At 35.6% G+C, this 16,909-nt stretch overlaps 1 pseudogene; it reads left to right on the forward strand.

Moving 5' to 3' along the window:
- The first annotated feature begins 462 nt into the window (after nucleotides 1-462).
- On the forward strand, nucleotides 463-824 carry LOC111373605 (annotated as a pseudogene).
- Nucleotides 825-16,909: the final 16,085 nt, after the last annotated feature.

The following is a 16,909-nucleotide window of genomic DNA, read 5'->3' on the forward strand; positions in this document are numbered from 1 at the left end:
ATATATTGTATAAGAATTTACTCTTCAAAAGTAAAAATATAATTTATGTTAGATAGTATTTAATTATGTTCTTCGGGAGCAAATAAAATATAATTAGAGTACATATAAATAATAGTGTGATATTTAAAGAGCAACACTATTTTGTAAATTGTAGGCTAAGTAAAAAAGGGTAATTAACTAGGAGAAAAAACCAGTTTAAAAGATAGATAGATTTGCATTTTAGGTTACTGGTCACAAGCCAATTGGCCATCTAAGTCGGGCCATCTAACTCGAGCCAAGTTGAGTGAGCCATGTTAGCAAGCCATTTGTAAGTGTGCTGTCAGCTGGTTTTCAGAACATTCACGTGAATTCCTTCTCTACTTTCCTTGTCTAAGGTTCTCACTCCCTTAAAAACATTTGTACCCAACTCTCAACAAATTCATTAAATTCCCCTTAAGTACACTTTACACTTTTTCTTCATCAATGGCACCAAAGGCGGAAAAGAAGTCGGCGGAGAAAAAACCAGCCGTCAAGAAGGCTCCAGTGAAGAAGAAGCCACAGGCAGGGAAAAAGCTTCCGAAGAATAGCGCCGTCGTCCCTGGAGACAAGAAAAAGAAACGCACAAAGAGAAGTGTGGAAACTTACAAGATCTACATATTTAAGGTGCTGATGCAAGTTCATCAGCTTTATCGATGATATTTTTTGAGAAATTGGCTCAGGAGGCTTCTAGGTTGGCAAAGTATAAGAAGAAGCCAACGATTTCTTCTTGAGAAGTTCAGACTGCTATCCGATGGGTTTTTCCAGGAGAACTGGCAAAACAGATTGTGTATAAGGGTACAAAGTGATTGTTTGGGGAAGATATTTTCTACAAAACACATCGTATATAAAATAATACTAAAATTGAGAGATACGTAAAGCAACCGGATGACATCTATTTTTTAGCTACTTCCAGCTAATTACGTTAGACAACTATAATTAGAAAAATTACAACCTTAATTAGAAGATTACCGCCACAATTTACTCTAATTTTACAACTCTTGCTAACACTCTCCTCAAGTTGGTGCATATAGATCTCTAATGTTGAACATGTCAAGTGAATTGTGAAAGTTCATGCCATAGACGACTTTGGTAAGAATGTCTGCCAATTGATCTTCAGACTTAACAAATGGGAATCGAATTATCTTGGCTTCAAGGTTCTTTTTGATAAAATGTCGATCCACCTCTATATGTTTCATTCGATCATATTGGATAGGGTTATGAGAGATATCAATAGCAGCCTTGTTGTCACAGTAGAGATCCATTTCACAGTTTGGATTGAAGCCAATTTCTATCAATACTCTTCTTAGCCACAAGAGTTCACAAAGACCTTTAGCCATCCCACTGGTGAGAACGTCTCTTGATAATCTACCCCATATGTCTGCGTATAGCCTTTTGCTACTAGCCTTGCTTTGTAGTGCTGCTGAACCAGTCAAACCTCATCCAGTTTACCTCTTCATCCTGTGTCTCTCCCTAAAGAGAAAAACTGGATATGAGGGAGAAAAATGTAGAGGTCTCGAGGAAAGTAACATCCATAGTAACATAGGTGCGTTGAATAGTCAGATCGTAACAACGATAACCTTTCTGATGGACGGCATATCCCAAGAAGGGGTACCGAAGAACACACAGATCAAGCTTTGTGCATTGGTTTTTATAGAGATGTATAAAGATAACACACCCAAAGATCCGAGGTGGAAACATCAATGCCATGGGTAAGGTGACATAGGTCAACAGAGTTCGCAACGGAGTCTTGAACTCAAGTACTCTGGATGGCATTCAATTGACTAGGTGCACAACAATATTCACTGGATCTGACCAGTAGGAACTTGGAACGTGCACCTTAAGTAGAAGTGCTCGAGCTGTTTCAAGAATATGGCAATTTTTTCGCTCTGCTATACCATTCTACTTAGGTGTCTGACTACACGATGTTTAGTGTATCAGTTTGCGATGACGAAAATACTCACAAAACGATGGTTTACATAGTCACCACCATTATTGGACCTAAGGATCTGAAGTTTTGCTGAGTACCGAGTTCGGATCATATCATGAAAAGATTGAATAACAGTAAAGATCTCATTTTCATGTTTAATAAATATAGCCACGTCATTCAAGTACAGTCATCAACAAAAATCACAAACCAGTGGAAACCAGACAAATTAAGATTTGGGGAAGGCTCCCACACATTAGATTGAACTAACGTGAATGGAACTTCACTTTTATGCGTACGTAATGGATAGGGTACTCGATGAATTATAGCTAAATGCATGTTTCAAACTTAAAATCGGAAATAGACAATTCTAAAATAAATCAGGAAACAACTGTTGCAAATAACCAAAAGATGAATGACCTAGTCGATGGTGCCATAGCCAAATCTGTTTTGCCTTGGTATTAATCGGTTGACCAATATGATGTACTCAGCCCATGCTGAAATCGTCCATTTAATAGAGTCCCTCCTCTTAGTACCACGCCCAATGATCTCATTCGAGAGAATATCCTAAATAAGACAATATTTTTATGTTGAATAAATACTATAAAATTGAGTTCTCTAATAATTTGACGGACAGAAATTAGCTTATGAAAAAGTGAAGGTACAAGTAAGGTATTAGATAGTGATAAAGCTGATGATAACCTTACAGTGCCAGCCCTTTTTACCGAAGAGATCCCCATTGGCTTTGGCAATACTAGCCCGCTGAAGAGGAGTATGTTGACAAAAATCTTGTGCATCAAATGTCATATGATCAGTTGCTCAGGAATCAAGAATCCATGAATTGGGATTATTGTTGTTAAACCCGAGTAGAGCCATACCTGAGATGGAGGTGGGTTCAGTCAAATGTGGTTCTGCTACAGCAACTATAGCCTTACCCGTATTAGCTCCATCATGCTTCTTCTTGGCTTGAAGATCATGCCACCAATCTGGATATCTATTTAATTTAAAGCTCGTGTTATGGGTGTGATTAGCGTTCCTACAATGAAAGCATTTTGTCCCCTCAGTATTGGTCTTTTGCTTATGATGAGAATTAGCATTTGACCTATTGCTGTTCAAAGATAAAGACCCAACACTGAAGGCTGAACTCAAGCCATTCTTGAAGCTTTTGGACGTAAAACTTCTCTAGGTATGTCCTCCGTACTTCCAGATTCCATTATCACAGCTTGTCGGACCCCTTCTGACGCTAGGTAGGATACCGATTATCCTATAGGCTGTGGCAACAGATGATTCGCAAGAAAGAAGAAGAAAGAAACGCCAAAAAATAGAGAGAATTATGTGAAAACTTCACTCAATATTATTTATAATCAAGAATGACGAAAATTAACCCACAAGTCAGGCTAAATAATTGCAAAAATACGAAATTATCAAAAAATTACCAAAAATAGCAAAATCCTAATGATCACACTAAAATAAAATATGGAATAAAAGAAGTAAGTTGCCAAAAATTTGGCTCAATCCGGATTCGCTAACGTCTAGAAAAAGAGAAATGAATTATTACCATAAATAGTAAAAAATAACTAAAAATTGAATTTCGAAAAGGAAAACAACGGATTTTAGGCTCGAAATTGACGCCTACCCAGCATATAGGTGGGCGGCCACGACGTGCACACCGAAGAGAGCTTTTCGGATTAGGATCATAATAGCGATTCTGATAACCATAGCCAAAGTTATGGCCAAATGATGAAAGACGTGTCAAAACTACCCCAATTAAGGAAAGATTGCATTTGTTTTCCATCTTTGTGCCTATCCACCATCTCAAGGTATCTCAGCGCCATCAACGAACTATTTGATAAATCAGCATCACTCGACTCGGATCCTCCTGGCTCACCTTCTCTACGGACATGAGCATATGCTTGCTTTGCTGTAGGAAAAGGTTTCAACTGTAATACTCCACTCCAAATATGGTCCAGGAGATCATCTAGTCCGTCTAATAAAACACACACCCTATCTTCTTAACGAATGGAGTTATAGTGCTTCATGTCAGTTGGGCACTCCATGGGATTTGGATGGCAAAAATCAATTTCTCGTCTAAGGCCTTGCAATTCATTATAAAATTTTTCCAGTGAACCACCAGCTTGCTTAAGCCTGCTCACCTGCCTGTGGAGTTCACAGACTTGAGAGGTATCACTTCCGTCAAAAAATGCTGTGGCAATAACATCCCACACTTACTTGGCAGTTGGGTACCGAATAAAGGTACTGATAAGATAGTTTTCCATGGAGTTAATTAGCCATCCTTTGACTATTGCATTATCAGTTGGCCATCTCCTGAAAGTTGGATCCGTCTGAGATGGCTGAATGAGGTCACCGTTGATATATTCCAGTTTATCCTTAGCTGCAATATACATCTCAACCACTTAAGACCATAGGGCATAATTAGATCCATCCAATTTAGTACCACTAGGTGCAGCACCCACGTCTGTGATGGGTGTTAGGGCAAAGACTTTATTCAAAGCCTCAGTCATGTTCATGGTTAATTCTGTTAAATTCGTGGCTGGTAGAGAATCACCAGAATTGGAACCAGTGTCGGCCATGGAAGTAGGGCGGAAGAACTTTGGTTTAAGAGGTCACAGATATCAAAGGACAAGGAACCGTTCGCTCTGATACCATGATAGTTGGGAATATATTTTCTGCAATTCGTGTGTGTGTGTGCGCGTGTGTGTGTATATCAATTTTTATGATTTATTGATAAACATTTTAATAAAATGATTCTATCAAAAAAAAAAAAAAAGCATAATCATAAACCCCCACATCACTTTCTGAAGTCTGAACCATCCACTTCCATTTTCACCCCACTTTTCTCTCAAATTTATTTTTAATTATCACTTTCTTCAACTCTTGCAGTTGTTCGTTAGTGCTTGGGGAAAGAGGTGGTGTGGTGGGCTTCAGATTTTTTCCTTAGCAGTTTGACGACCAATCCTAAAGTGATTTCGTTTCGAAAGTCTGGTGTAATTTGTGCTGTTAGTGATGTGTATGGGTTTGTTCAAATCTCTATGTTTTTTTGGCTTGATCTTGTTGGATTGAGAATTTTAGACATTTAGTGACTTTTTATGTGTTCATTTTGATGATTAATATTAGGTTTATGTAAAGACTTTTCGAAAATCAAAGTTATTTCTAAACTTTTTACATTTCGTTGTAGCCTTTTACGTTTCGTTCTATTATTATTATTATTATTATTATTATTATTATTATTATTATTATTATTATTATTATTATTATTATTATTATTATAAGTTCATTTGTGGTTTGTATTCAATGACCGGTGAGTTGATAGATTTTTTTTCAGTAGTTTATTTATACATAATACAATCGACATTTTTCTTAGAAAATATTAAAATTCGAAGAGCTCTTTGAAATTATCAGCACTTATTTCGCTTGAAAATTGGATTTCCCCATTATGATGCATTTTTAAGATGATGAATGTTTTTGCTTGATGTTTTTATTGCCTTTATGAAAGTTGTCTTTACATGTAAAAATACAATGCATATTGAACATGGTTTTACTTTTCTATATGATGAAGAGCCTTGGATTCCGGGCTTAAAGTTTGCTTTTAGGATGTTCGTAGCATTTTTGAAATTTTCCTTTTCTGAATGTGTTAAGTTCTCTGATGTTTCTAGGATTTAGTGATCTTGTTGATTGGTTCTCATGAAGAATAACTGGATGGTTTTGGCACCTCATTTTTTGAGTCATACTACAATCTAAGTGCAACATTCTCTCATGAACATCTATATTAAAGATTTTTAAATGCGTGGAAACTGGAAACTAAATGTTTGGCAAAGACAACCTGATGGGCATTAAGCATCGAAACGAAGCCTTACTGTGCCAAATTGGGCTCATTTGCAGGGTGGTAGGAAGTCAGGAGCCAGTGATTAATTTTCCAAATATTTATGATGTGTGGGTGATAGAAAAATGTATGATATGGGGCTGAAAGTTTATTTCTTGATGAGCCAGTTTATTCAAAAATTGTCGGAGGGAATCTTGGAATGTGATCTTTTCATTCTTGATAAGCTTTTTAAAGCCCTACTTGCTGTGGATATATTAACATTTCAGCGTGCATCTTAGGTGTCATCTGGCGCTTGACAAAGAATGCTTCAGCTTATTCGAGTTTTTATTTATGATGATTTCATTCCACTATTTTTTGGCTTCCCTCGTAAATATTCTTAAGAGATTGAAACGTTGATTATGTCAAGAGGAACCAATTCTTTCGAATCTTGCTCATGTCCTTTATTTTGTATCCAGCGGAGCTTTGAAGGAGTGTGGTGACACTCAGTTGCAAATCATCTATGGATGGGGAGGCGTTTGTGACGTTTATTTGGTTAGCACCGCCATTATTCTACGATATTTAAATTAGTTCCCAATTTTGTTTTAAACTTCATCGTATTAGGTTTTTGTTTAGTTGCTTAGGAGCATTGATGTTTTCAATTTAAGATTGATATAGAATTGGTGATTCAATTTTTTCTAATATAATGAAAGGTTTGTAATATTTTAATTGGATATGGTGGTTTGAAATCTAAAATTATTAATGTAAAGAAGTACAGATTTAAAGACCACTAAAGTATCCAAACACTGGATGTTAAATCTTGTGCGGCTGAATGTTAATGGGATATTTTAGGAAGAACACAAGATCAGCATCCTTGTCTTCGTATCATTGGCATCTGTTAAGTTTATTTGAGATTGACTGATTATGTGTTGAATTATTTATTGTTCTTGCATTTGTAGGAATCTTCCAATAAGTTCAAGCTGTGATCAATTTCTTGAAACCACAGATGAAACTCTTACAATACATTGACTAATGAAAATAGTTATTAGCTTATTAGCTACCTTCTTTTCATTGTTTGTTCAGTGAATTCTTTACTATTTGTTAGAGGAATTTTGTGAATAGTGATGCCAAAATAAGTATAATGATGGTTTGTAAATCCGTGCCGAAAATTGGACAGAGTAACGGCAAAGAAAACACAAACAAGAAGAAGAAGAAAGTAGGGACAAAGTCGAGGCAAGAGTTGGACTCTTTGTCCTTAAGTCGAATTTGCCCCGCAACGGTGCCTACGGATTTCGGCAATCGATTGTTGGAGGAATTTTGTGAATAGTGACGCCAAAATAAGTATAATGATGGTTTGTAAATCCGTGCCGAAAATTGGACATAGTAACGGCAAAGAAAACACAAACAAGAAGAAGAAGAAGAAAGTAGGGACAAAGCCGAGGCAAGAGTTGGACTATTTGTCCTTAAGTCGAATTTGCCTCGCAACGGTGCCTACAGATTTCGACAATCGACTCCCAAGATACAACGGCTACACTTGTGTTTGTAGCACTCCAAAACACAAGTACAACGAACCAAATTTAGGCTTATGTACTCCAAGGATGAAATGAAGGAAAATCAAAATAAATGAAATGATTTTGATTTTGGATAGAAGAGAGGATGAGAGATGTTTTACATATCAAATTGTGTGGAATAGGACACCCAAAGGGTCCTATTTATAGACCATGAAAGGGTGTGGACGAAATGGTTGAGGCCAAACTATGCACCATTTCCAAACAATGCACCTTTATGAAAAGGTGTCTATTTACCAACCATGCGGTCGCGACCTGATTTTCGTCCTTTTTCATAATTTCTCATTACGGGGAGCGCTGCCCCCTTGACCCCCGCGACCTGACCGGGCAGGTCGATCCCCGTTTGTGCGCCCCGAAGCGGCGAAGTGGCAAACAATTTTGCGTAAACGAATTGAGTCGAGCTTTTGAGTATTTGGCCGAAGTCGATACGAAGTCACTTTAATCGATTTTCAATTCTCGATTTATTTAACCAATATCCAACCATCCCCCACATGAATGGAAATTCCTCGATATGTGCAACACAATGCGAATGCAATGCAAATGAAATGCAGACTCTAACAAATGGAGTACACACGACAAGTCATAGCATCAAGGTAGGTAGCTTGTGGCCTTGAACCTTCTTTAGTAGAATACAATCGGATTTACTAGGTTAGTTGGTGAACGCGATGTTTTGAACCATCCAGCCGTTCATGTAAAACCAAACAACTGTACCAACACCATGACTCATCTAACCTATTCGGTTCTCATGGTTGAGTCCATTTTGGCCCTGGACAACTCTTGGTTTCATAAGTGCTCTAAGAGAATTAAGCCTCGAATTCTCGTAGAAACGGCCCCACTTCACACTTATATAGGTGATCTCATACCTTTCTATCTCAAGGTTATGAATCATTAAAAGTATATATGTATACTTATCCTTATACACATTTTACATAGCACTTTAAATTTTAGGAATGGGAATAAGTGCTTTATTCCGAATCATTTATGACTTAGTTGTCCCATTGAACCAAGATCTTGGGATCTCCAATCTACAAGGTTGGGTTTCCGTCATAGTAATTCTATTCAATAGGCTTTAGGCCCATTCCCCTCGAAAGATGGTAAACTTGATCTCTTGCAAGTCCTTTCGTCAAAGGATCAGCCAAATTTTCTTTTGACTTCACATAGTTAATAAAGATTATACCATTCGATATTAACTGTTTAATGGTATTATGTCTCCGACGGATATGTCGAGACTTACCATTATACATACTGTTTTGTGCCCTTGCTATTGCCGACTGATTATCGCAATGTATATTAATCGCAGAAACCGGCTTTTCCCAACATGGAATTTCTTCAAGAAAATTACGAAGCCATTCTGCTTCTTCACCGGCTTTGTCTAACGCAATAAACTCAGATTCCATCGTGGATCGAGCAATACATGTTTGCTTAGATGATTTCTAGGACACGGCTCCACCTCCAATGGTAAATACATAACTACTCGTGGATTTCGAATCCTTAGTGTCAGATATCCAATTTGCATCAGTATATCCTTCTAATACCGCAGGATATTTTGAGTAGTGTAATCCATATTCAACCGTGTGTCTTAAATATCTAAGAACTCGGTTTAATGCCTTCCAATGTACAACACTTGGATTGCTAGTGAATCTACTCAACTTGTTGACTATATATGCTATATCCGATCTTGTGCAGTTGGTAATTTACATTAAACTACCAATGACACGCGAATATTCCAATTGAGATACGGGCTCACCAGTATTCTTGGCTAAGTAAATACCTAAGTCAACTGGTGACTTAACCGGTTTATCGTCATACGCCTTAAATTTCTTAAGTATAGTCTCAACATAATGTGATTGAGACAATGATAAACCATCGGATGTCTTAGAGATTTTAATCCCTAATATTACATCCGCCACTCCCATATCCTTCATATCAAAATGTTTTGTTAACATTTTCTTAGTCGAGGAAATGACTTTGGAGTTATTTCCCATAATTAGCATATCGTCAACATATAGGCATACGATTACATATTCATTAGGTGCATTTTTAATGTAGACACATTTGTCACATTCATTGATTTTGAAGCCATTTGACAACATAGTTTTATCAAACTTTTCATGCCATTGCTTCGGTGCTTGTTTCAATCCATACAATGATTTTACAAGTCTACACACCTTCTTTTCATTTCCTGGTGCAACAAACCCTTCAGGTTGTTCCATGTAGATTTCTTCTTCTAATTCACCATTTAGAAACGCGGTTTTGACATCCATTTGATGTATTTCAAGATTATGCAATGCTGCGATTGCAATCAAGACACGTATAGACGTAATTCTTGTAACGGGTGAATAGGTATCAAAGAAATCTAGTCCTTCTTTTTGTCTATACCCTTTGGCTACTAATCTAGCCTTGTATTTATCAATTGATCCATCCGACTTCAATTTCTTTTTGAAGATCCATTTACAGCCTAAAGCTTTGTTTCCCGGAGGGTGTTCAATCAATTCCCAAGTATGGTTACTCATGATGGATTCAATTTCATTGTGTACATCTTCTTTCCAAAAAGGAGTTTCGGGAGAGGACATTGCTTCATCAAATGTCCTAGGATCATTTTCAAGTAAATTGGTTACGAATTCTGGACCGAATGTCTTTGAAATTCGTTGCCTTTTACTACGTCTTGGTTCTTCATTTACTTGAAGATCATCATTCTTTCCATGTATGTTATCATAAGTTCGTTTATTTGAACTTACTTCCTTTTCTTTACACGGAAAACTGTCTTCAAAGAAGACCGCATTTCCTGATTCAATAATTGTACCTACCTGGTCATCAAGTACTTCGGATTTGTGAACCAAGAATCGATATGCACTACTATTGATAGCATATCCAATAAAGACACAATCAATTGTCTTTGGTCCAATCCTAACTTGTTTAGGTTTGGGTATTTGTACTTTCGCTAAGCACTCCCACACTTTAAGATATTTGTAGGAAGGTTTCCGACCTTTTCATAATTCGTAAGGTGATTCAACCTTATCTTTGTGTGGTATTTTATTAAGGATATGATTTACAGAAAGTATGGCTTCCCTCTACAAGTTTTGAGGTAAGTCCGAACTAATCAACATTGCATTCATCATTTCCTTTAACGTTCGATTTTTGCGTTCAGCAATTCCATTAGATTGTGGTGAATATGGTGCCGTTTTTTGATGAATTATTCCAGATTCTGCACAAAATTCTTCAAACGGTGCAACATATTCTCCACCTCTATCACTACGAATCATTTTAATTTGTTTTCCAAGTTGATTTTCAACTTCATTTTTGTAGTGTTTAAACACTTCCAAAGTTTCATATTTGCTTTTCAACAAGTACACATAATAGTACCTTGTACAATCATCTATGAATGTGATGAAGTACTTTTTACCACCCCTTGTTTGTACGAACTTCAAATCACACACATCCGTGTGAATTAGTTCTAATGGTGTGGTGTTTTGTTCAACCGAATGAAATGGTCTTTTGGCCGCTTTTGCCTCTACACATGTTTCGCATTTTCCATTATTAAAATGCATATTCGGAAGTAAACTTAAATTCATTAACTTTCGTATTGAATTAAAGTTTGCATGTCCTAATCTATGATGCCATAGATTACATGACTCAAGAATATAAACTGAAGATGACGTTTTATTGATTGTAGCATTTGGCAGAACAGTTAGGACATTCATTTTGAATAGTCCATCTTTTACATAGCCTTTGTCTACATACATATCATTTTTGGTAAGTACAAATTTATCCGATACAAAGACTAGTTTAAAGCCATTCTTGCTTAACAAAGAACCCGGCACAAGGTTCTTGCGAATATCCGGTACGTGAAGGACATTATTGAGGCTAAGTTCTTTTCCCGACGTCATCTTCAAGACCACTTTGCCTTATCCTTCCACTTTGGATGTTGAGGAGTTCCCCATAAACAATTTTTCTCTCTCAGTTGGAGTGTATGATGTGAACATTCCTCTATCGGCACAAATGTGACGGGTTGCACCCATATCAACCCACCATTCCATTCCATGGGATTTCCAACAAGGTTGCATTCAGAAACAACTGCCGATAAATTCATATCGAACATGCCATTTGATATGGCATCAGATTCGACAATGTTGGCTTGGGATTGCTTCTTAGGTTTGCGACAATCAACTGAGCGATGTCTAGCCTTTCCACAATTATAGCAATTGCCCTTAAACTCTTTGCATTCTTCTTTGTAGATTCAACGGAATGCTTTCTCTTCTTTCCTTTGTTGTTGCTAGATTCTACCACATTTGCCTTTGCTGGTGGTATGCTATTCCCAACTCATTTTTCCGAAGTTCGGTTGTCTTCTTCAATCCTCAATCGGACCACAAGTTCTTCAATGTTCATCTCCTTGCGCTTGTGCTTGGGATAGTTTTTGAAGTCCCTCTACATGGGTGGAAGTTTCTCCATAATTGCAGCCACTTGAAATGATTCGCTCACGGATATATTTTTAGCATGAATGTCATGGAGTATGACTTGCAATTCTTGCACTTGACTGATGACGGTCTTCGAATCTACCATTTTGTAGTCCAAGAAATTTCCCACAATGAACTTCTTGGTTCCGGCATCTTCGGTCTTGTACTTTTTTTCCAAGGACTCTGATAGTTCCTTTGCAGATTTCTTGTAGCAATATACACCGTATAAGGCGTTGTCCAAGTCATTAAGAATGTAATTCTTGCATAAGAAGTCCAAATGTTTCCATGCATCCAAAGCAATCAAAGATGCCCTATTGTTTTCCCCTTCTTGTATGGCGGGAGGATCTTCATTCAAGAATTTTGCCAAGCTGAGGGTTGTGAGATAAAACAACATTTTCTGTTGCCACCTTTTGAAATCAACCCCAACAAATTTTTTCAGCTTTTCCCCATGTGAAACGAAGTTTGAATGTACGATAGTAGGGGCACCCACAACCGGAGGAATCACATTAGTAGTAGTTGTATTCACAACGGGAGGAATCACACCGGTAGGAACACTTCCTTCAGAAGTTCCCATGTTCGAAGTTTCATTCGAAGTAGTATAAGTATTAAGAACCGTATTCATTTTTGTTTACGTAAAACAGAAGATCAACCAAAAATAGAAGTGAAGAAGAAGTTAAACTTAACAAGTTTAACCAAACAAGAATGTCACTTTCACAAAATATATATAAATTCGACTTAAGATTGTTGGAGGAATTTTGTGAATAGTGATGCCAAAATAAGTATAATGATGGTTTGTAAATCCGTGCCGAAAATTGGACAGAGTAACGGCAAAGAAAACACAAACAAGAAGAAGAAGAAAGTAGGGACAAAGCCGAGGCAAGAGTTGGACTCTTTGTCCTTAAGTCGAATTTGCCCCGCAACGGTGCTTACGGATTTCGACAATCGACTCCCAAGATACAACGGCTACACTTGTGTTTGTAGCACTCCAAAACACAAGTACAACGAACCAAATTTAGGCTTATGTACTCCAAGGATGAAATGAAGGAAAATCAAAATAAATGAAATGATTTTGATTTTGGATAGAAGAGAGGATGAGAGATGTTTTGCATATCAAATTGTGTGGAATAGGACACCCAAAGGGTCCTATTTATAGACCATGAAAGGGTGTGGACGAAATGGTTGAGGCCAAACCATGCACCATTTCCAAACAATGCACCTTTATGAAAAGGTGTCTATTTACCAACCATGCGGTCGCGACCTGATTTTCGTCCTTTTTCGTAATTTCTCATTACGGGGGGCGCTGCCCCCTTGACCCCCGCGACCTCACCAGGCAGGTCGATCCCCGTTTGTGCGCCCCGAAGCGGCGAAGTGGCAAACAATTTTGCCTAAACGGATTGAGTCGAGCTTTTGAGTATTTGGCCGAAGTCGATACGAAGTCACTTTAATCGATTTTCAATTCTCGATTTATTTAACCAATATCCAACACTATTATGATTTATTATCTTTCCCCTCAAAATGACTCTAAATCAAATTGAAGTTCATCAATTACTACAGCCATTGCAAAATTGTAGTTGCATCAATGGTTTGTCAAATTATCGTAGAGACTCACGCCGCTTCTTTTGATCAAAATTGTATTTTTTTTCATAATTTACACTGGCTTCCCAAAGGGCATAAGGATTTTGCTATTGCTGATATCTGACCCTCCAATTCTTATTTTGACATGTTTTGTACGCCCTCTTACAATTACAGGTGCAAATTTTTTTGTAACGTTCTTTCAGAAATGTTTTTGAAATTTTTTTGATTATCCTGGTTCATTATCGTTGAATTCGAGTATGTTAGATGGATTATGTTCTTTTCATTTATAAGCTTTTATTTAGTAGGTACCGCAATACATAATGGATTTCGTGATTGAAGTGTAGTATCGTAAAATTTCATTGAGCATGCATTTTTATCAACATGGTGTCAATCACAATATGGTGATTAGGTGTCTAGAAAACTAGTTTGCAGGTTGTTTTATCTTACAGGTCATCCGGTGGGCTAATAAAAAAACAATATGTATTCATTGTGGGCTAATAAAAAAACAATATGTATTCAGTGAAAGCAAAAGTTAAACTTTATCTTTCTTGTAAATTTATATTAATACAATAACAAACGTCAATATATTTACGAATATCTATCATCTCTTTGATTTTAAATTTTAAAATGATTACTAATCTTAGACTTTTTATTGCATGTTAAACAACAAAGAGTCCATTCCAATTTAGCAATGGAAAACATTTAATTGAAAATATTATGTACAAAAATCCAACACATTCAAAACATTAACATTACCAACCGTCCCATGCACTGCATGGGCTGCACGCTAGTTATGTTTAAAAAGGTCATCCATGTCAAAATCAAATTGGTCTAGTTACAATTGTAGACCAATGTCATACCACAACACCAGGAGTGTAGGACCTTGGAGATCATGAAACTAAAAAAGTAAAAAAATAAAATAAAATAAAATAAAATTAACCTAGCTCCATATGATGGTCATCGTTTTTTTTTTCTACCAATAATTCTTACAATATTTGTATTTTAGCACTCACTTTCATTGTAAGGGAAGTGGTATTTCCTCATTGATTGCTGTTATCATTTCCACATGTAACCATAGTATTAATCCATTGCAAGTGAGGGCATATTAATAAAATTTCGAAAGTACCGCCCTCCTTTAATGGTAAAAAAAATACTCTGTAAAATAAAAAAAATTTCGTATATAGTAACAATAATGTTTAAAGATTCTTTATGGTGAGTAATTGATGATAAATTAGGTGGCGGCAACAATGGATATAAATAATAATTCATAAATAATGAAAAGAAATTGCTTTATACCTACAAATTATCTCATGTTGGGCCCTCCCATTGGGCTCTGACTTGGGCCCATTTTACAATGTAATAATGAAGAGAATTTTTCTGACATGTAATTTAATTATACCTTGTAGAGGAATAACTTCTACATATATCCTACCAATTTCCACACACACACACACACACATATATATATATATATATATATATATATATATATATATATATATTTGTGTGTGTAAGTGTAATCCATTCACAATTATGGTATGAATTCTAACCCTAATCAAAATTTCTCTACATTCTCTTGCACTCATTTTTCTTTCGTCTGGCTCTTGACTTCATCGTTGTTGACATTTTGCCTAGGTGTTAAAATATGGCCAATGATATAATAGAGAGAGACTACATGTACAAATATTAATTTCAGATATATCCTATAGAATACACATAGCATGAGGTGGGTGGATTATTTTTTGGATTATTTTACTTACATGGGGACCCAGTATCTGAAATTTTTTTGTGATGGATAATTCTGTGCACACAGAATTTCGCGATATAATAAGGTATTATAGAAATCAATGACTATGATGGATGCCATGTGGAAGAGTGTAAAATTTAATGTAAAGGAAAATGTAAATGTAACATAATTGTATTTAGGGAATGAGCAAGCACAAACGTAGATCAATATGTGTATTGGTAATGATTTTGTAAAAGTCAACAGTGAATTTATTTTTATTTATTTTTTCAAATTTGGTTTCAACAAACTCGCAACCACCAAGTCTTTATAAATTGGTTTATGTTTCCATCTTTATTTGTTATAGGATTTTAATTAACGTACCCTAACAAGATAGTGGCTTGTTCGAGAGCAAACCAATCTTAAAATGCACGAGCTCATTTTTTTGAGTTTTAATCTAATTAAATTGCTCGTTAGCTTAATGAATCCTGATATCATGTTAAGACTTGAAATTTCATCTTAAAATGTCAACCTTATTAAGATAAGTATTCTAAATCCTTATAAGTTGGATGTGAGATTTTATCGCTTAACAATTACTACCTTCTTAGTACTTCACTTTGATTTTTGGAGACTTTGCTGATAACATGTTATAAATTAAAGAGAAAAGAGAAGAAATTAGTAAAGTCAATAGACTTTTGTGTGTTTCATTTAGGACTAAAGTCTAATATTTATTTGGAAGAATTAGGGATACAAGATACACAATAGTAATAAAATCTAGGACTGCAAGTATATAGTTATCATACACAAATACTATTTTATTCATAATAAAATTTATATTTTAGACTCGAAATTCATTAAAATCTTAGGGGGAAGTCAATATTTTAAACCAATTCCGCAAATATATTTATAGTTACGAAATTCATTAAAATCTATTCAAATTAACTATTTGAATGAAACTTTTAAAAATCCACTAATTATTCTTGACACCCAAAATTTAATGGATTAATATTTGCCAACGTGATGAATGCTCTGATATTTTCTTGGCCTTATCTTGGAAAGGAAAAGATAATACCATTTTTTCTTGAATAACTTTCCATGATTTTATGATCTTCATTTCTTTTTTTTCCTCGAGAGAAATACTTGATCATATCACAAATTCTCATTCCTATGGAAAATATCAGTTTTCACCTAAATTTCTATTGGAAGTGTTTGATTGCTATTTTTTTCCATGGAAAACATTTTTCAACTTTTAAAAATATACCTAATTTTCTTTGTTTTTAAGGTAAATATTTTTGGAAGTATTTATCCTTCTAGTTTGTGGAAGTATTTATCCTTCATTTGGTTGCCTTTTACTAAAATTTATTTTCAATCACTCATTTCTTCAAATTCTCAATTTTAATTAAATTTTTAATCACTCATTTCATCAAATTTTATTTACAATCTATTAAAATTTTGATTTTCAAATCAAGGACGAATAAATAGTTGTTACTCATGTGGGAACAATAAGATTGATGAAAATACTTCTTCAGAAAAAGATTGATTTGAGATTCCGTCAAATTTCATTCCTTTCATTATTTAGTGCTCGTCATACTATTTTTAGTTAAACCCCTAGTCAATTGGGCCCCTGTGATAGGTGGAGGGGGTGGAGATTTTCATTTTGATTAAAGTCAATGAAATATATGGTTAAAAATTTGTGAATTCTATAACATGTATGATTAAAATTAGGAGCCTGTTTGGGAGTGATTTTGAGAATTGATTTTTTGACCGTTAGGAGAAAAGCGGGGTCCACCTGTGAGAGAAGAAGTCAAATATGAAGGTTGAAATAATGAA

This window comes from Olea europaea, unplaced genomic scaffold (assembly GCF_002742605.1).
Source record: "Olea europaea var. sylvestris unplaced genomic scaffold, O_europaea_v1 scaffold1147, whole genome shotgun sequence".
In the NCBI taxonomy this organism is placed as follows: domain Eukaryota; kingdom Viridiplantae; phylum Streptophyta; class Magnoliopsida; order Lamiales; family Oleaceae; genus Olea; species Olea europaea.